Here is a 21,740-nt window from a genome sequence, read left to right as displayed (position 1 = left end):
AATGGGGCATTCAAGAAAAAGTCGTGTGTGTTGTCAGCGACAATACTGCTAATATTGGTGGCAGCTATAAGAGTCACAGCCTGGAAACACATCACCTGCTTTGCGCACATACTCAATTTACTTGTTCGGAATGGGCTTCCGCACATTCAACCTATTCTGAATAAAGTAAAAAAAAAATGTTGAATTTTTTAAAAGAAGTTCGCAGGCCTGCACGAAACTGAAAAAGATGCAGGAACAGTTAGAAGAGCCAGTTCTGACACTAAAACGGGACACTGTTACAAGATGGAATTCAACCTATGATATGCTGCGAAGAATAATCGGGGTTAAGAATTCCCTAATGACAGTTATCACTCTGAATTATCCGGATCTTCCAAATCTGACTGCAGAGGACATTGCAAGTGTAACACAAGCCTGTGACCTGTTGAAAGTTTTCAAAGACTGCACTGAGGAAATGTCAAGTTAAAATGTTGTCACTACTTCTAAAGTTCTACTCCTTAGTCGCTCGTTCAAAAAATGGTGTTGCAGGTTTGTTAATAACACTGAAATTCATGTAGAGGTGCAACAGATGGCCGAAAAGTTAGCTGAAGACCTAAAACGACGATTTAGAAATATAGAGGAAAATTCCATTTTCGCGGAAGCAACTGCATTGGATCCCCGGTTCAAATTACATGGTTTTTCTGATAAAAATTCTGCTGAGAAAGTGAAATTAAACCTGATCAGGCACTGTGAGAAATTTGTGACGAACACATCCACTGCTACTGCAACAATCTCAGTTCCACCCACTGAATCTACTTCCAGTCTCTGGCTCGAATTTGATGAAGTGTTTTCCAGGCTGCAGAGTAATCCACACCCGAGAGCTGCTGCAATAGTGGAAGCGGACAAATACTTACAAGAGCCCCTGCTACAGAGACAAGGCAATCCACTTCAGTGGTGGGCTGAACGGCTGTCAGTATACCCCTCGCTCTTTGAACCTGCAAAAATACGATTGTGTATTGTCGCAACCTCCACGCCGTGTGAAAGAGTGTTCTCGAAGGCAGGACACCTTATAACTGACAGAAGAAATCGGCTGACAGGGAAAAAAGTGGAACAAATCATGTTTTTAAACGGAAATCTCTGAAGATTCACCAAATCCGTTGATGTTTATTCATAAATATATATGTGTATTTTTTTAATTTAATTAGGACAATCCTCAAATTGACATTTTGTGTAATTATTTCAATAATGTGTACGAGATAAACATTCCTACATGAACGATTATCTTTCAAGCGTGGATTCCACGCATGCTTCAGTTCCAGACTCACAAGGTAAGCATTTTATTTTCATGTTGGCTGTGCGTGCTCACACAGCCAGCCTCTTCGTTTGTATTTTAATATTCATTTGTCTTGTAACCTCTCCACAAAAATACTTAAATAAAAAATATATAATAATAAATGGGAGCCAAGCGTAACCTCCCTAGCAATTAAATTTAATGACAATAAAAGTGAGAATCGCAATCTGAATCAAGGTGTAAGCTGTCACGAAAATAATTAAAAACAATTCAATGCTAATGAGACTTCAGTGACAATGTAAACTCAATTAAACCGAAATATCGGTCTTTGGCCCTGTGCAAAACAATCAGAATTAAATTCTTACCTCATTGAAACTGCTAGTCAAATTTCTGCTCTTATTGTTGCGCACGGCTTGGAGGAACTGCATTGCAAATAATAATTTTTTTTTTAATTTAACTGAAACTTTTCTTTAAGGGAAATGGAAGGAAATCGTTGGTTTAATTAAATGATATTTTTTTTGTAAAAAAATTGCTTTGAAATCAAAATTATTATTGGGGCATTTGTTGGAAATTAATTACAATAAATAAACTTTCTGATGATTACCTTAATTAACAATATACCTCATTCAGCATCTTGACCAGAATGCCATGTCGACGCTCGCCGACTCCTCACACACAACTGCACTGGGCTGCTACTACGGACATACTGCCCTGCTCACAGACTGCCCACTGACAGACTGCTCGCAACTGTACTGCACGACTACTACTAGCGTACTGCTCGCAACACTCGCGCGGTCAAGCGCAGACTAACCACGATAAAAGGCTCTCTGGTCAAAGATTTTATCATGCCTCACCATCGCTGCTACGTTACATACGTGATTCATAACCCTCCACTGGCGGGACAAAAATTTGGCAGCGATGGTGAGTCATTTGGACTTGCCATCGCCAGAAATTTTTTCAATTTACAGAATATTTAAATACATGAATTAAATGTTGTGCACATGCACCGAGTACAAAACATTCAGACAAAGACAAGATATAAGTACAAAACATATTAGCAAATCAGAAAACTGTATATACAAATTATTTGACAGATAACAGAGTGCACACGCACTGAAAAAATTCTTTAGCATTTTCAGAACAAATAAACAGAATGGCAGAAAATCATGTTGATAAGTGACATGAGTGTACTCGCACTGGAGTTGAGAACATACCAGCAAATGACGAAATGTATATACAATGAGTAACAAATGACATAAGTGCATACGCACTGAAGTATTGAATATACAGAATGAGTACAAATCATATCAAAAAATGAGAAAAGTGCACAGGCACTGAAGTTCAGTAGAAAACATATTAACACCTAACAGAAGTGCACATGCACTGTAGTTCAGAACATATCATTAAAATAAAAAATGTATATACAATATAAAAGACAAGAGTGCACATATACTGTACTTCAGAACAAATCGAAAAAATGTCTTTAGCATTTTCGCAATAAATAAACATAATGGCAAAAAAAACATGTCGACAAGTGCCATAAGTGTACTCGCACTGGAGTTCAGCGAATCGAAAAAAATGTATAACCCATGAACAAAAATGATGTTAGCAAAAAATGATTTTCACTATGTGACAAGAATTAGGAAAGGGAAGGATTGCATCATGGTTGTAGCACTTTAGATTGCACACAGCTGTTCTGAAAGTCCATATCTTTCCACAGAAGTACAACACCAAGTGACACAATTTAAAGTTCTTTTCCCATCAGAATTTATCAGTGTAGCCAAGACACTGAACTGTCGTAGTAATGTTCCATGTTCTCATTTTGGCAGTACACTAGGTACACCAAACAGTGGGACCATAATAACGTCTTCATCGCTCACGGTGGTGGACAGCATGTCGTGTCAACACCACGCTCTTACAAGGCACACCAACGTAGAATTAGTGCAAAACCAAAGATAGTGCTCCATGATCACTAGGATAGACAGGACAAATGGACATTGCAGTAATTCAGGGTAGTTAGCTCATAAGGTGAAGGACATTAAGTCACATACCATTCTTCATTAGTAGTTTGCGGCATTCATAGCCTAGTTATTGCACATTTCTGTACCATGTAGTTAGTATTACAGAATAATGTTCATAAAATTAAATTATTGGCATCATCGGTAAACGTATTACAATAAACAGTGGCAGTCCTTGGCCAGTTACAAAGCATATTTAGTATGACAGAATAATGTTCATCAGACATCTTAATTGAAAAGGAGAGTCAATTATTGCCCTAGCATTAACATAATACATTGAGTGATACAAATTATTGGCACTCATTGGCCATTTACCAAAACATGAAAACTCAACATTGAAAACAAGAGCTAATTAATGGCATAATTAATAACATAATTCATTGAGTGACATTAATTATTGGCACTCAGTGGCCAGCAAGTATTGAATAGAATAAAACATTGTTCATCATTCAGTATTATTCAGATCATTACGAAGTCATTATTAAAAATCAGTTAATTACAGTCATAGCATTAATAATCATGGCCATTATAAGTAGTCTCATTACAATAAACAGTGGCAGTTATTAGCCAGTTACAAAGCATTATTTTATATATATATATATATTTTTTTTATTTTTAAGAAGTCATTACTGAAGTGACATACTATTCAGAGCTGATCAGCATTACTCAGAACTTTCTCAAACTGGTATCACTATTTGGGACTGGTAATACATTTTTTTGTTAGCAATGCATTGCGTTGGGATCGATAATTAATTGCTGAGGCATAACACTATTTGCTTTTGACCTATTGCTGCAAATGAGGATAGGTAACGTCATTCGTCATGAGTCAGCTGTAGCAAGATTATGTAACAAGGCAGTATATGTGATGACATTTATAAATGATAAACACAAATGGATAAAAAATAAAAATGCAAGTACTAGAACAGGTATAATAAGTAACAGGTTTAGTAAGTATCATGAAAAGCTTCTCCTGGAAAAAAATACAAAATGGATTATTGACCTGAAAGAAGAAACGCACACTATGCTGAAAAGTAGTGAACTTCGAATTAACAGGTAGTGAAATGTGTATAAAAATGTGTTCCATAGCTGTCCTTTCCAAAACCTTCAGTCATTATACTGTGCAATATAACACCTGCTGTCAAAACGAACTGCAACAAATACTTAAATAACTACATAGCCTAAATATAACTTCAACATTATCCTCATCTGCAAAGAAAAAACTTCATTATCAATCACTTCATTATCCATATTATCATAACTTCATTATTATCATCACCTGTAAAGAAAAACTTCATTATTCATAATAGCATATTATTCATCATTATTCATCAGCATTCATTATCATCTGCAAAAAAATCACTTCATTACTCATTACACAACTATTCCTTATCTCTAACATATTTCATCACTAAAACTAAGATGTGTAGTTCTGTCTGACAGCCTGCATCAGTCACCTTGTATTCTGAAAGAAAAAAATAGTTAAGACTGCTATTCTACGATGAGTATAGTATATTCTTGTTAATGCTTGTTAATCCTGATCCATTTACTCTTCCTCATAAAGTTATTGCATCTTCTTTCGTTTATTCCGTAGGTGAAACTCCCATTTCTGTTGAATTTATTTCTTACACGCATCATTTCTTTCTGAAATTGATGAACAAAGATTAATGTCCTGCATTTAAATCATATACCCACTAAACAATGACTAGTTTATGGTGACATAATTAACCATACACCATAACATGACAGAAAACGTAATATGTCAAAGACATTGACATTGTTCAGATGCAAAAATGTACATAGAATATCACAATGCAGCAGCAAAAAATGTAAAACAGTCATGATCTTGAGATGGCATAAGGCAAAAAATGTCAAAGTCGACTGGTGTGTGTTATATCTTAACTATTTCACAGTGCATACAAACAAAACTTGAAAACAATCATACATAAAAAGACAAAATGTGACGTTCGTTGTGTTCAGCTTGTATGTAGTGTAGTTAATCGAGGCGAGAATTAAAGACTTTAATGGAGAGAGAATTTGATAAAATTACTACGTCATTACAAAGAATTGCATAATTATTCATAAAATACGTAAGTTCATCTGGAAAAATATGCACGGTCTTATGTGTAACGACAAGAAAAACGACCTGCTAACCTTACCTTGCCGGTCACTTGCCAATAAAAAATACGATAATCATCAGTAATTAGTCATGTGAATATAATTGCATTAGTAAATGGCATCATAGTGTGTTGAATCATACAGTGTCTTTATTCAATAAACGGTTTAATATTTGACCAATGGTGGTTGCCTTTCGATTTTCTGGTTCTCAAAAATTTCGACGTGTACAACATTGGGGTGAGGGATGCTGCGAATCCGATATGGACCTGCGTATAGAAGTTCAAATTTACTGCACTTACCTTTTATTTTGCTGGATAAATAGTGTGTACGTACTAATATCTTCTGTCCAACGTGAAAGTCGCGGCGTCTACAAACCTGTTTTTGCTGTTTTCTCCGGCGCTCTGCGGCACGTTTGATGTTGTTCAGCGCAATGTCAATTATTTCATGGTGTCGTAGGCGACGACATTTAGGGAAGTTTACTAATTCTTTAATTTTGTTTGGTGGTTCAATGTTTTTCAATATAACAGACGGAGATAGCATAGTGGATTCATTTGGAATGGAATTAATTACATCTTGGAATGAGAGTATGTGTGTATCCCAATCAATATGTCTTTTGTGGCAGTATATTCTACACAGTTTACCAATTTCTTTCATTAATCTTTCACAGGGGTTCGAAGAAGCATGGTACTTATATATATAAATCGGAGAAATGTTTCTAGCTCGTAACATGCGTGTCCATATGCTAGAACGAAATTGAGATCCATTGTCAGAAATTACTCTCATCACATGCCCTACATGAAATAGAAAATGTTTTACAAATGCTTTCGAAACAGTTTTAGCAGTAGCTTTGCGTAACGGAGTGAAAGTAACAAATTTTGAAGTGAGCTCAACAGCGACAAAGATGTAGCAAAAACCTCTGTTAGTTCTCGGAATTGGACCAAAAATGTCTACAGCGGCCATGTGTCTTAATTTAACAGGTACAATGGGATATAAAGGTGCAATATGTGAAGTGGTGTCTGATTTAGCTTTCTGGCAAATTTTACAAGACGCTAAAACTCGTCGTATACGTTTCTCCATATTGGTAAAATAACAGTTCTGTCTCAATATAAGAAAACATTTTCTTGCTCCGTAATGTGCGTAACTTAAATGAGTGTACCAGATTAATTTGTTAACCAGTTCGTCAGGAATGCATAATAACCAATTGTTGCTGTCAGGATGAGAGCGGCGAAACAGAATGTCATTGCGTACAGTGTAATGGTTTCTAATCGTAACATTATTCCTATCTTGCCAAAGGTGTTTAATTTCTTTCCACACGTTGTCTTTATTTTGCTCTTGTGCTATGTCCTGTAATGACGATGAAATAAAGTTTTCAAATGCAACTTGCTGAATGTACATGACACTGAAATTTGCTTTGCAGAAGTTGGTTGCTACGTCTTGCTGATTGTTGCTGAGAGAACGCGATAGTGCGTCTGCTATAACATTTTGTGTGCCGGGAATGTGAACTATTGTAAAATTAAATTCCTGTAAATAAAGTTTCCATCTGCTTAATCTATCGAGAGTGAATTTGGCCGAAAGTAAAAATTGTATCGCTCTGTGGTCTGTGTAAACGGTGGTATGTCTGCCATAAAGAAAGTGCCTAAATCTCGTGAAAGCCCATACAACACATAATGTTTCAAGTTCTGTAACAGAATAATTTCGTTCAGCAGGTGACAAAATGCGACTTGCAAATGCGATGTTTTTAATTACTGTAGAGCCATCTTCTTCAATTTCCTGGAAAATACACTCCTGGAAATTGAAATAAGAACACCGTGAATTCATTGTCCCAGGAAGGGGAAACTTTATTGACACATTCCTGAGGTCAGGTACATCACATGATCACACTGACAGAACCACAGGCACATAGACACAGGCAACAGAGCATGCACAATGTCGGCACTAGTACAGTGTATATCCACCTTTCGCAGCAATGCAGGCTGCTATTCTCCAATGGAGACGATCGTAGAGATGCTGGATGTAGTCCTGTGGAACGGCTTGCCATGCCATTTCCACCTGGCGCCTCAGTTGGACCAGCGTTCGTGCTGGACGTGCAGACCGCGTGAGACGACGCTTCATCCAGTCCCAAACATGCTCAATGGGGGACAGATCCGGATATCTTGCTGGCCAGGGTAGTTGACTTACACCTTCTAGAGCACGTTGGATGGCACGGGATACATGCGGACGTGCATTGTCCTGTTGGAACAGCAAGTTCCCTTGCCGGTCTAGGAATGGTAGAACGATGGGTTCGATGACGGTTTGGATGTACCGTGCACTATTCAGTGTCCCCTCGACGATCACCAGTGGTGTACGGCCAGTGTAGGAGATCGCTCCCCACACCATGATGCCGGGTGTTGGCCCTGTGTGCCTCGGTCGTATGCAGTCCTGATTGTGGCGCTCACCTGCACGGCGCCAAACACGCATACGACCATCATTGGCACCAAGGCAGAAGCGACTCTCATCGCTGAAGACGACACGTCTCCATTCGTCCCTCCATTCACGCCTGTCGCGACACCACTGGAGGCGGGCTGCACGATGTTGGGGCGTGAGCGGAAGACGGCCTAACGGTGTGCGGGACCGTAGCCCAGCTTCATGGAGACGGTTGCGAATGGTCCTCGCCGATACCCCAGGAGCAACAGTGTCCCTAATTTGCTGGGAAGTGGCGGTGCGGTCCCCTACGGCACTGCGTAGGATCCTACGGTCTTGGCGTGCATCCGTGCGTCGCTGCGGTCCGGTCACAGGTCGACGGGCACGTGCACCTTCCGCCGACCACTGGCGACAACATCGATGTACTGTGGAGACCTCACGCCCCACGTGTTGAGCAATTCGGCGGTACGTCCACCCGGCCTCCCGCATGCCCACTGTACGCCCTCGCTCAAAGTCCGTCAACTGCACATACGGTTCACGTCCACGCTGTCGCGGCATGCTACCAGTGTTAAAGACTGCGATGGAGCTCCGTATGCCACGGCAAACTGGCTGACACTGACGGCGGCGGTGCACAAATGCTGCGCAGCTAGCGCCATTCGACGGCCAACACCGCGGTTCCTGGTGTGTCCGCTGTGCCGTGCGTGTGATCATTGCTTGTACAGCCCTCTCGCAGTGTCCGGAGCAAGTATGGTGGGTCTGACACACCGGTGTCAATGTGTTCTTTTTTCCATTTCCAGGAGTGTATGTACGCCTAAAGCCGTGTTAGAACTGTCGGTGGAAATGGAGAAATTTCTGGTAAGATCTGGGTGCGACAAAAGTGGTGCATTCAACAGAGCATGTTTTAGGTTCACAAATTCAGAATGTGCTTGCTTATCCCAAGACCAAATACTGTTTTTACCTGTTAATTGGCATAATCTGGGTGTGTCTAAAGCAGAGTGATGAATAAATTTACGAAAAAAATTAATTAAACCCAAAAAACTGCGTAGTTGTTTCTTCGTCGTAGGAACAGTAATGTCACGTAGAGCTTGAAGTTTTTCCGGATCAGGTGCAATGCCTTCTGCTGAAATTACGTGTCCAAGAAATTTTATGGAAGTTTTGCCAAAGTGCGATTTACTAAGATTAAGTGTAAGTCCTTGTGCATGAAAAGTTTGCAACAGTTGTTCAAGAATCAGATTGTGTTCAGACCAGTTAGCTTCTGCGATAAGAATGTCGTCTACATACATCGTAATTCTGTCCTTAAGTTCTGTCGGAAGTATTGTGTACAAACCGCGAATAAAAGCTGCAGAAGAAATAGTTAAGCCGAACGGTAATTTGCAAAATTGATAACAGTCGCCGAAACAGAGAAAAGCTGTATATTTTCTGCAATTCGGATGAAGTTGAATTTGCCAAAATCCCGATTTCAAATCTAGTGTAGAATAAATAGCTGTACCATGAAATTTCTGTAAAAGTTCCTCTAAAGTCTGTGGTCGATCTGTTTCATTAATAATAATGTCATTAATGTGACGTGAATCAAGTACAAGGCGAAGTGAGCCATCTTTTTTCTTAACAATATGTAGCGGGTTTGTGTACGGACTAACTGCTGGTTCTATAATTCCTTGGTCAAGCATATCCTGCAATTCTTTCTTAACTTGTTCTCTATGGATATACGGAATGGGATAATGCTTTGCTTTAAATGTGTCATGCTGTTTGACTTGAAATTCATACATAAAGCCGGACATAGTACCAGGAATGTTGTCGAAAACTGGAGCTTGCTGTAAAAGAATTTTGCGTAGTTGCGTTCGTTCGTCGTCTGTAGTTGCACTGCTCTCTTTAACCTTATCAGAAATCAATTGCATTACGTCGTAGTCAGCTTCGTCTGGAGTATTATAGTTGTGTACGTACGTATCCGTGAACAATGTGGGATTACAGTCTATGTTACGTGTCGCGGAAATGACCTCTGTGCGGTTAATTGTTTGTTCTTCCGCAGATAAAGAGTGCTGAAATTCTAAAGCCAATTGTACATTTTCATCCTTTAACATTAAATAAGAATTCTGAAAATCAATGACTGCGTCGTGCTGTACCAGAAAATTCGTACCTAAAATAACGTCTGTTGTCAATAAAGGAACAATCCAAAAATTTGAGTGGAAAGTATGACCTCCAATACAAAATGATAAATGCGTCTGTAATTTAACGTCTACTCCTTTACTCGATACTGCTCCCTTCACTTTTGTTTTGCCTAAAGGTAATGTCGGATAAGTATTCTCTTTGTTGCACTCGTTGAAAGTCTCCTCATTTATTACTGATATAGGTGATCCGGAATCAATTACTGCTGAGAATTTCGATGAACCAATTTTAATTTCGATAACAGGATGTGAAATGAATTTCTGAACGACTGGTCTTTCCTGCAAAAGAGTGTCTCTGATGTCGTCAAAGGTACTTACATTTTCGTGAACAACATTTTGCGTGTCAAAGGTAGTGATTGTGTTATTGGAAGACACGTCCTGTACAGTATCTAGTGAGATTCTATCTGACGTGTTATTATTATTAGGAGGATGCTGTGGCATTTCTACTATTTGAACAGTTCGATTACTTCTTCCAGACGTATTACGCTCTGGATGATACCTACTGTCGGGTTCATTCATGAGAATAGGTCCTTGTGTATAATTTTGCTGTTGGTATGTCCGACTGTTGTTAGATGTACGCTGAAAATTGTTCTCATTATTTTTACGTCTGTCGTAATAGTCATTCCTATACGGTGTATTGCGATAGGAATTGAAATACTGTCTTCTTTGTACGTAGTTGTGTCGTCTTCGACCAGTACGCTGATAGAAAAGCATTCTGAAACTCTTCTACTGAATAGCACTGTCTCGCGATCGGTCTCATACGAGTTGCCGGTTCGCCTTCCAAAAAGCTGCAAATAAATTCAAGTTTATGCGTAACAGGCCAAGTCGGTGGAAGAGCAAAGCTAAATTGTTGAATCCAATCCAGTGGGTGAATCTGCGTTCTATCGTTTTTAAATACTTTAAACTTTCTCACTGACAGAAAATGTTTGTAATCGAAATTATCATCTCTGTGTGATGGAACAGGTTCAGGATCGTAAGAGAATCTATTGAACTGTGGTTGTTCGGAATCTAAGTCCCGTACTCTCTGTAGATTACTCAAATTATACGCGTTGCGCGATTCTGACAGATGTCCGCAAAGTGGCGTCTGCTGTGATGTGTTATTAACTGAAATACTTTTCATTTCTGTTACTTCTTGTTGTAAACTCGATAACTTTCTACGCAACGTGTTATTAGACGAATCGATCTCATTAATTGTCTGCTGTAAATTTTGAAATTCAGGTGTTTGGTTAAATGAAACCGGTGCAGTATCGTCTGATTTATTATCATTATTACTTTCAATAGCATCAATACGACTGGCTAATTCATCATATTTTTCAGTCAGTATTTTTGCCTGATCATCGGTTTTAGAATCGGACGCATTAATCTGTTTTTGCAACTTACGCGTACTTTCGCTCAGTTTTTTAACATCAGCTTTGATGACATCGCAATCTTGTGTTAGTTCTAATTGTTCGAATCTGTCTGCCACTGTTTGAATATTTACTGTGTGTGTATCTGTTTTTGATTTAAGATCAGAAATTTCATCACGTAATTCCGCATTCAACTGTTCTATGGTATTAATTTTGTCGGACACTGTAGTAATATTATTGTCTACATATGTCTTCGCTTTCGCGAACATGTTACGTTTGTCTTCTTGTCTTTGTGCAGTGATTGTTTCCATGACTTGTCGTTTTACTTTGTTTTGATCCTGAATAAATTTGCGGAAACGCGTATCACTGTTTTGTATGTGAAGATTAAAGCGTTCGTCAATTTGAGAGTTCTGTTGGTCGAATTTCGCGTCTATCTTTTCATCCATTGTGCGCGAAAGTTCTGCTGTCATTGCTTTAAACTCGTCGCGTAATTGCGTAGCTTTTTCAGAGCATTGTTTAGCGACTGTACTAATTTCCGCTCTAAGTGTTTCTGTTGCGGATGTTTGCATTTCCCTTAATTCTTGCGCAACAGACCTAATTTCTTCGCTACTTTTCTTTGAACAAGCCTCAATTTCCACGCGCAACTGTTCCTTAGTGTAATGGCACTGCGCGGCAACGGCTCTAATTTGTTCACTAAGCTGTCTGGAATTGTCGTCTAATTTTTCATTTAAGTGTCTGGAATTGTCGTCTAATTTTTCATTTAAGTGTCTGGAATTGTCGTCTAATTTTTCATTTAAGTATTGTTTGAGTTTTTCGTTATCTTGTTTGTTATCTACACTCTGTTGTCTGACCTGTTCACTAAGTTGTTTGATATTGTTGTCTATTTTCTCACTTTGCTTTTCATTGTGTTCTATCAATATTGCCATAAATTGCTCCAAGGTGACATTACCTACTCTATTCTCAGTACTGTTTGATGGTGTATCTACAATTGTCGCGTTTTGTGTGACCATTTGGTCATTCTGTAATTTACAAAAAGGTTTATCAGTCGTATGTACACTGTCGGTCACTATTTCGGAATTAAATGAATCCGTCCTACTTTGAGTATCCTGATCACTTTCATTAGAAGAATTTGTCTGAACGTTATTTGAATTTTCCAAATCGGGTGTGTTAAGCTCGGCAGCGCTCATTACAATAGAGCGTCCCGCGTCATCAATTGTCGTCAAATTAACAGAGGAGACAATTGAGTTCGTTTGTTCATCACTAAGATAAAAGTCATCATTGGAATGCACTGATTGTTAGTGAACGCAGGATTGTCATCATTACACTGCGTGTCACATGTCCTATCGGTAAAGTTGTTTGAGTCGGTAATTTCATTCATAATACCTCGCAACACACTATTCACAGTCTTTCGCGGCATTTTTGCAATAGTCACAAATATTCACAAAACAATTAAGCACATATGCAAAAAGCAACAGTCGCTAATACAACAGAGCAAACGAATTGCCGTTGACCTGTAGAAAGAAAGTCACAAGATTAGTGAAAGCGTTGCGCCAAATCCTAATTATATCTAAGCAAATAAGAGCAGATATCTGACTGTTTTTCAAAAGATTCTCAACGAAATACGATCCTGGACTAGGTGTCGCCAAGTGTAACCTCCCCACAAAAATATTTAAATAAAAAATATATAATAATAAATGGGAGCCAAGCGTAACCTCCCTAGCAATTAAATTTAATGACAATAAAAGTGAGAATCGCAATCTGACTCAAGGTGTAAGCTGTCACGAAAATAATTAAAAACAATTCAATACTAATGAGACTTCAGTGACAATGTAAACTCAATTAAACCGAAATATCGGTCTTTGGCCCTGTGCAAAACAATCAGAATTAAATTCTTACCTCACTGAAACTGCTAGTCAAATTTCTGCTCTTATTGTTGCGCACGGCTTGGAGGAACTGCATTGCAAATAATAATTTTTTTTTAATTTAACTGAAACTTTTCTTTAAGGGAAATGGAAGGAAATCGTTGGTTTAATTAAATGATATTTTTTTTGTAAAAAAATTGCTTTGAAATCAAAATTATTATTGGGGCATTTGTTGGAAATTAATTACAATAAATAAACTTTACATTATCTGATGATTACCTTAATTAACAATATACCTCATTCAGCATCTTGACCAGAATGCCATGTCGACGCTCGCCGACTCCTCACACACAACTGCACTGGGCTGCTACTACGGACATACTGCCCTGCTCACAGACTGCCCACTGACAGACTGCTCGCAACTGTACTGCACGACTACTACTAGCGTACTGCTCGCAACACTCGCGCGGTCAAGCGCAGACTAACCACGATAAAAGGCTCTCTGGTCAAAGATTTTATCATGCCTCACCATCGCTGCTACGTTACATACGTGTTTCAGTCTGCAAGCGCTTCCAACGGTAGCTTACCCGTAGACGCGAAGTATAACTGCAAAAATAGTCGCTGGTAATGATGTCAGCACTGCAGGAAGCAGCTGACGCTACCTTTCCCTCGCCCCTCATCACCTGTTCCCCTCCTAACCCTATCGTTCCCCAAAAAGTGCTCCACGTGGATGGCGACCATCCATGTGTAGCACGTATTGGTCTCACCGAGGACTTCTAGTATTCATCCATGCACAATTGATGTCATAAAAGCCTACAGGCCTGAAGATGGCGTTGACGCAACGTCGAAACTAGTAGCCAAATAAATATGAAATCTTAAGTACAGCTGGAGGAGTTTCATTTTTAATAAAAATTTGACAAAATAAGCCGTGATCAAGCGCTGAGAGTTTGTATGATATTTAATATTCATTACTATAATTCATTGTACAGTTTCGATCCAGGTACCAATGAGCTAAAATTAAAAACTGTTGACAGAACCATGGCTGTCAGTGTTGCTGATGTGGCAGCCGCATAGGACACATCGTTCAGTGTGGCTGGCTTCTCTACATAAACTTGATTTTTTCAAGTTCCTCAGCAAGTAGAAGTCAGGAGATTTAAGGTCTGGAGACCGTGGTGGGTACTCCACAGCTCCTCTTCGACCTCTCCATCACCCAGGTAGATTTTCATCCAAGTAGGCTCTGACATCTCTGTGGTACTGAGGCGGAGCGCTTTCTTGTTGTACAAGGGTTATTCCAAAAGTAAGGTCCGATTGATCGCCAAATTGAAACCACAGTGAACATCAGAAATGTTTTACTTGTAACAATTAGCTACACCTTTCAGCTACTTCTCTACGTAGTCGCCGTTCTGACTTAGACTTTTGTCATAGCGTTGTACCAACTTTTCAATAGCCTCATCATAGAAGGCAACCGCCAGTACTTTCCGCCAATTCTCCACGCTGGCCTACACCTCGTTGTCTGTGTCAAAATGTTGTCTTCAAAGACAGCGGTTCATGTGACCAGAGATGAAACTCAGGGGGAGACAATTGCGGACTGTATTGTGGGTAATCTCACATTTCCATTTGAAAACGATGCAGGAGCATCTTCATTGCCCCTGCAGAATGCGGCTGAGAATTGCCGTGAAGACGAAACAGCACGACAGTTATGTAATGTTGGCTGCATAGCTTCAGGCGAAATTTCTCACCAGGCCCTCGTACTTGGCGGCAGATACTACGAGGCCTGTTCAGGAAGTAAGCTCCGATTGATTGCCAAATTGAAACCACAGTGAACATCAGAAATGTTTTACTTGTAACAATTAGCTACACCTTTCAGCTACTTCTCTACGTAGTCGCCGTTCTGACTTAGACTTTTGTCATAGCGTTGTACCAACTTTTCAATAGCCTCATCATAGAAGGCAGCCACCAGTGCTTTCCGCCAATTCTCCACGCTGGCCTACACCTCGTTGTCTGTCTCAAAATGTTGTCTTCAAAGACAGCGGTTCATGTGACCAGAGATGAAACTCAGAGGGAGACAATTGCGGACTGTATTGTGGGTAATCTCACATTTCCATTTGAAAACGTTGCAGGAGCATCTTCATTGCCCCTGCAGAATGCGGCTGAGAATTGTCTTGAAGAAGAAACAGCACGACAGTTATGTAATGTTAGCTGCATAACTTCAGGCGAAATTTCTCACCAGGCCCTCGTACTTGGCGGCAGACACTATTTTCTAGACATCTTTACGCACTCACTGCGAGCTCAGAAATGAGAAGAGCGACGTGATGCTAATTGGGGTTATACTAGAGACACTACCCAACACATCTGTGCAAAGCTTTATCGGATTTTCATAGTCGTTTCCATTTCGCGACCGATCGGAGCTTACTTTCTGAACGCCCCTCGTATTTTCTAGACATCTTTACGCACTCACTGCGAGCTCAGAAATGAGAAGAGCGACGTGATGCTAACTGGGCTTATACTAGAGACACTACCCAACACATCTGTGCTAAGCTTTATCGGATTTTCATAGTCGTTTCCATTTCGCGACCGATCGGACCTTACTTTTGGAATAACCCTCGTAGATAAAATCTTTCATTTCCAAATACCTCTCGGATGGAACGTAAAATCGATGTTTGCAGCATATGACGATACACCTTACCAGTTATGGTATCTTCAAAGAATCAAACAGTGCGATGACAGACCACACCACGAGGCAATGTTATAGGTCGCGGACCCATATAGCAGATTTCTGCTATCCAGTTCCACGGTTAAGATGTAGAGTGCCACTTGTGCGACACGGTGTAACATCTACGTTGTTTGGAACACATTTGCGTCTCTCAGGCAAAGGAAACACTGAGATGCGAAGTTAGAAGTCGTAAACCTATCTAACGCCCGGTAGATTAACATGTTTTTCCACGCGAACGTGTGGATTTTAAAGACCCCAGTAGACGCAGTTGTGGCGGTTTAACGTTGCGTTCAGTTTGAATTGTGGCTCATCAGATCAGATAACCATCCCGGCAAACTGTTCATTACCGCGAAGCGTGCCTTTAAACCACTCGCAGTACTGCATTCTTTGATCCGTGTCGTCCTCGTTCTTAGGGTGCAGCGATCTTGGAATGTACACCTTCCATTTTGCAGGTTCCAAAATTCGTCGTACGCTTCATCGACTTACCCGGTTTCACGTGCACTCTACTTCAAAGATTTATGAGGTGACCTGGTAAAATGTCGCAACGCAGCAGCGCTGGAACGTGGACTTGTTGATGTTTTTGATCGCCCATCCTGAACAGTATCATCGGCTTCAAATTTATCCCCTATACGATAAGTTGCGCGTGTTAATGGCTGAGTTCCATACACATTGCGCCATTGCTGTTGTACATCATGTTTTCGTATTTCCAGTAACACTTGGTTCTGCGTTGTTCAAACCAAACTTACTTCACTCACTGCAGCATTGTAATCTGCTGGAAAACGCGCTCCAAGATCTGTTGGGAAAACAATGGACTACGCTACTGCGCAAAATTGCAACGATATGTCATTTTGTTCCAAAGATATTAACTATCAAAGAGTGTCTACATTTTCTGGATCCCTTTGTATTTAACCATACTAATTGGTTGACGAACGATGCGCTTTGCCACGACATTAGCAGTACACAAATTAAAGTTTCTGCGCACTTCAAACACAATATTAACGAGTTAGTTAAAAGACCGAATGATATAATTGCAAGCTTTAATTTAGTTTCGTTGTCCATGTAGGAACCATCAAACAAGCTCATGTACTGAAGTGGTAGGACATTACATTACCGCCAATATCGACAAAAACTATTCTGTAGTAAAGAGATATCTGACATCTAATGTAAACTGAAGTGCTAGGAAAGTTTGTCAGAAAGTATTCATTTGGATTGTAGCCAAATACGGGAACGGTAAGTTGGCGGTAAACAGAAGGGTCTAAGACAATGGTTCGCAATCTTTCTGGGGCCATTACCCCTGAGCGTAATCAGATGTTAGCTAGTACCCAACCACCCCGCTCCGTCCCTTGCCACCATCATCATCGACATGGCCCCTAACTAAACTGTAGAATGAAAAAGAGTTGCCTTTGCACATTTATGTTCTTAAAATGACAAAAAATAAATCATATTTAGTTTTTGTACGTGTTTTATTCAACAATGAGTCAGTGAGACAATTGTTATTGCTTATTTCTAACAACCTTTTTCTTTTGTACAGAATGACGCGATTCTCAGTGGATCACGAATGCTGATGCCCACACCTACTGAGAGAAGAAAGCTAATTATTTTGATTTAAGGTAGATAATTGTTAGAAAACAGGCTTGTTCTGCAGCAGTCCTCTCCCTAATGACACCTGCTTCATCCCGACACTGCACCCCCAATTAAAATTATACAACTTAAAATGTGGACTCTACTTTTATTGTTTCTAAATCAGTATTTTAAACATAGCTGCACAACAGCAACGGTTCCACGTAATAAAATTATAAATAGCCGACCAGTTGCAATGGATAAAGAATTCTTTACCTAGGTTTCGACAAATATAAATTTGTCTTCTTCAGAAGGTGGCAATTTTACATTAGTGAGGACTAATGTACCATCGCCGTTTTTACAAATGTCGGCATAGATCCATTTGTCCAAATTGAAATATAGCCCTAGAATTAGGGTTTGTCACGTAAATATAAATTAGTACATGGATCTTGCAGAGCTCGAGTCGGTTGTGAGTAACAGAAGAAATATTGAAATTAATTGATGAAAGGAGAAAATATAAAAATGCAGTAAATGAAGCAGGCAAAAAGGAATACAAACGTCTCAAAAATGAGATTGACAGGAAGTGCAAAATGGCTAAGCAGGCATGGATAGAGGACAAATGTAAGGATGTAGAGGCTTATCTCACTAGGGGTAAGATAGATACTGCCTACAGGAAAATTAAAGAGACCTTTGGAGAAAGGAGAACCACTTGCATGAATATCAAGAGCTTTGATGGAAACCCAGTTCTAAGCAAAGAAGGGAAAGCTGAAAGGTGGAAGGAGTATATATAGGGTCTATACAAGGGCGATGTACTTGAAGACAACATTATGGAAATGGAAGAGGATGTAGATGAAGATGAAATGGGAGATCTGCGTGAAGAGTTTGACAGAGCACTGAAAGACCTGAGTCGAAACAAGGCCCCCGGAGTAGGCAACATTCCATTAGAACTACTGACAGCCTTGGGAGAGCCAGTCCTGACAAAACTCTACCATCTAAGATGTATGAGACAGGCGAAATACCCTCAGACTTCAAGAAGAATATAAGAATTCCAATCCCAAAGATAGCAGGTGTTGACAGATGTGAAAATTACCGACTATCAGTTTAATAAGTCACAGTTGCAAAATACTAACACGAATTCTTTACAGACGAATGGAAAAACTGATAGAAGTCGACCTCGGGGAAGATCAGTTTGGATTCCGTAGAAATGATGGAACACGTGAGACAATACTGACACTACGACTTATCTTAGAAGAAAGATTCAGGAAAGGCAAACTTACGTTTCTAGCATTTGTAGACTTAGAGAAAGCTTTTGACAATGTTGATTGGAATACTCTCTTTCAAATTCTGAAGGTGGCAGGGGTAAAATACAGGGAGCGAAAGGCTATTTACAATTTGTACAGAAAGCAGATGGCAGTCATACGAGTCGAGGGGTAAGAAAGGGAAGCAGTGGTTGGGAAGGGAGTGAGACAGGGTTGTAGCCTATCCCCGATGTTATTCAATCTGTATATTGTGCAAGCAATAAAGGAAACAAAGGAAAAGTTCGGAGTAGGTATTAAAATCCATGGAGAAGAAATAAAAACTTTGAGGTTCGCCGATGACATTGTAATTCTGTCAGAGACAGCAAAGGTCTAGGAAGAGCAGTTGAACGGATTGAACAGTGTCTTGAAAGGATATAAGATGAACATCAACAAAAGCAAAACGAGGATAATGGAATGTAGTCAAGTCGGGTGATGCAGAGGGAATTAGATTAGGAAATGAGACACTTAAAGTAGTAAAGGAGTTTTGCTATTTGGGAAGCAAAATAACTGATGATGGTCGACGTAGAGAGGATATAAAATGTAGATTGGCAATGGCAAGGAGAGCATTTCTGAAGAAGAAAAATTTGTTAACATCGTGTATAGATTTAAATGTCAGGAAGTCGTTTCTGAAAGTATTTGTATGGAGAGTAGCCATGTATGGAAGTGAAACGTGGACGATAAATAGTTTAGACAAGAAGAGAATAGAAGCTTTCGAAACGTGGTGCTACAGAAGAATGCTGAAGATTAGATGGGTAGATCACATAACTAATGAGGAGGTATTGAATAGAATTGGGGAGAAGAGGAGCTTGTGGCACAACTTGACTAGAAGAAGGAATCGGTTGGTAGGACATGTTCTGAGACATTGAGGGATCACCAATTTAGTATTGGAGGACACCGTGGAGGGCAAAAATCGTAGAGGGAGACCAAGAGATGAATACACTAAGCAGATTCAGAAGGATGTAGGTTGCAGTAGGTACTGGGAGATGAAGAAGCTTGCACAGGATAGAGTAGCACGGAGAGCTGCATCAAACCAGTCTCAGGACTGAAGACCACAACAACAACAACAACAACAACTTGGAGTTCTTTAGCAACTTGATCAAATCTTTAGCCGGGAGAAAAATTATTTAGTAATTACTCAACGTAATAAAATAAGATTATCATTTCCATTTGCAAATTAGTTAAATACCAAACCACTGAATAAAACAGCGAACGCCACACTGGCGCCCAACATGGGGCCATCAATGCACATTTATTCATTTTAATAATTGAAACTGCGATCTATTACAGGTGCGGAGTACCAAAACAAACTATTAATCATTGTTTCAAAAAATGGTTCAAATGGCTCTGAGCACTATGGGACTCAACTGCTGAGGTCATTAGTCCCCTAGAACTTAGAACTAGTTAAACCTAACTAACCTAAAGACATCACAAACATCCATGCCTGAGGCAGGATTCGAACCTGCGACCGTAGCAGTCTTGCGGTTCCAGGCTGCAGCGCCTTTAACCGCACGGCAATCATTGTTTATTTGCTTGTTTCATGAGCATTGACATCTTCCTACTGAACAGCTGTACGAATCTGTATCTGCACTGGTGCCAAATACGCAAGAAACTTCACATAAGCAGTGCAGTCCATTACTGTCACTCAATTCAGATAGGAACAGACGTGCAAAGTCGGTAACTGAACAACAGCTCACATACAAGATTCGCCGCGAATGCAATCTAAAATAATTTTTTTTTTTTTTTTTTTCTTTAAATCAGTACCTGCAGCGATATGTAATACTAATTGAATATTCTGGCTGCGAGAATAATATTTTTAAGTGTTATTTGTGTATATGTGTTATAAGATCATTTTGTATCAACTGGTGCTTGTCAGTGATTTATATATTTGTTGTGCTATATTGGTGATAGAATGGATAAACAAAAGAAAAATAAACCGAATGAGCATACTGATGCAGAGTTGGCATCAGAGTCTCAGGTAGAACAATCTACCCATATTTCTGTCGAATTATTAGAAAATTTAATTATGAATGATAATTTAGAAACTGACGTCCCGAGTGATAGTAAAACCGAGGAGTTGCCAAACCAAACTAACACTCCTGGATTCATCCAGTTAGCAATTAATGACAATATTTCTTCTGGGCAAGGGGCAGAAGATAGCAATACTCAAGCTATGTCCATACAGGATACGCTAACAGCATTATTTGAAAAGTTTACTATTAAAGAGCAGGAGCGTGGAAAACAACGCGAGCTTAAAAAGAAGGGGCGTGAAAGACAACGTCAGCGGGAAAAGGATAAACGTAGACAGGAAAAGCTTATAGAAAAACAGCAACAGGAGCTCAGGGACCAAGAAAAAGAAAAGAAATTTATGGAAAATATAAACAATATTTTTCTGGAAAGAGATAAAGAAATTGTCCGTAGGATAAATCAAGTGTTGGTCGATCGTGATAATGCCATTACTACCCATTTTAAGCAGGAGATCGATGCAGTAAAAACCACTGTTGAACCGTTAACAAACATTCCAGTTCAGGTCAATAGTCTTCAAACTGAAGTAGATAGATTAGAGAACCAATTCAAAGCCTCGGCTACCGCTGTGGAAACAATGCAGGAGGACATTCCCTCGATAATCCGAAAGCAAGTCCGAGCAGAAGTAGCCAGGGTGCTGAGCTCTGAAAATCAAAACTTTGTAAATCTTACAGTATGCAGTAATGACAACACTGGTACTGACAGGGGAAAGATCGCAGATAATCTAACGGTGAATTTTAATGCACCAGAAGGAAGACCAAATTTTGGTAATCAACCGATATTACCAGAGTAATATGTGACACCAAGGAACAATAATAGTGAAATAGAATGTACTTGTAATAAAGTAACCACACCACCTGCGAATGATAGCAATTCCATGCACTTAACTACTTTGATGCATGAAGCAAGCCTAATTAAGCATAGACAGTTTCAAATATTTAACGAAGAAAGCAAAAAAAAAAAGAAAAAAAAAACAT

Source organism: Schistocerca piceifrons, chromosome 5 (genome assembly GCF_021461385.2).
Source record: "Schistocerca piceifrons isolate TAMUIC-IGC-003096 chromosome 5, iqSchPice1.1, whole genome shotgun sequence".
Lineage (NCBI taxonomy): Eukaryota > Metazoa > Arthropoda > Insecta > Orthoptera > Acrididae > Schistocerca > Schistocerca piceifrons.
The sequence above is the reverse complement of the archived record's forward strand: the minus strand, read 5'-3'. Positions refer to the sequence as shown.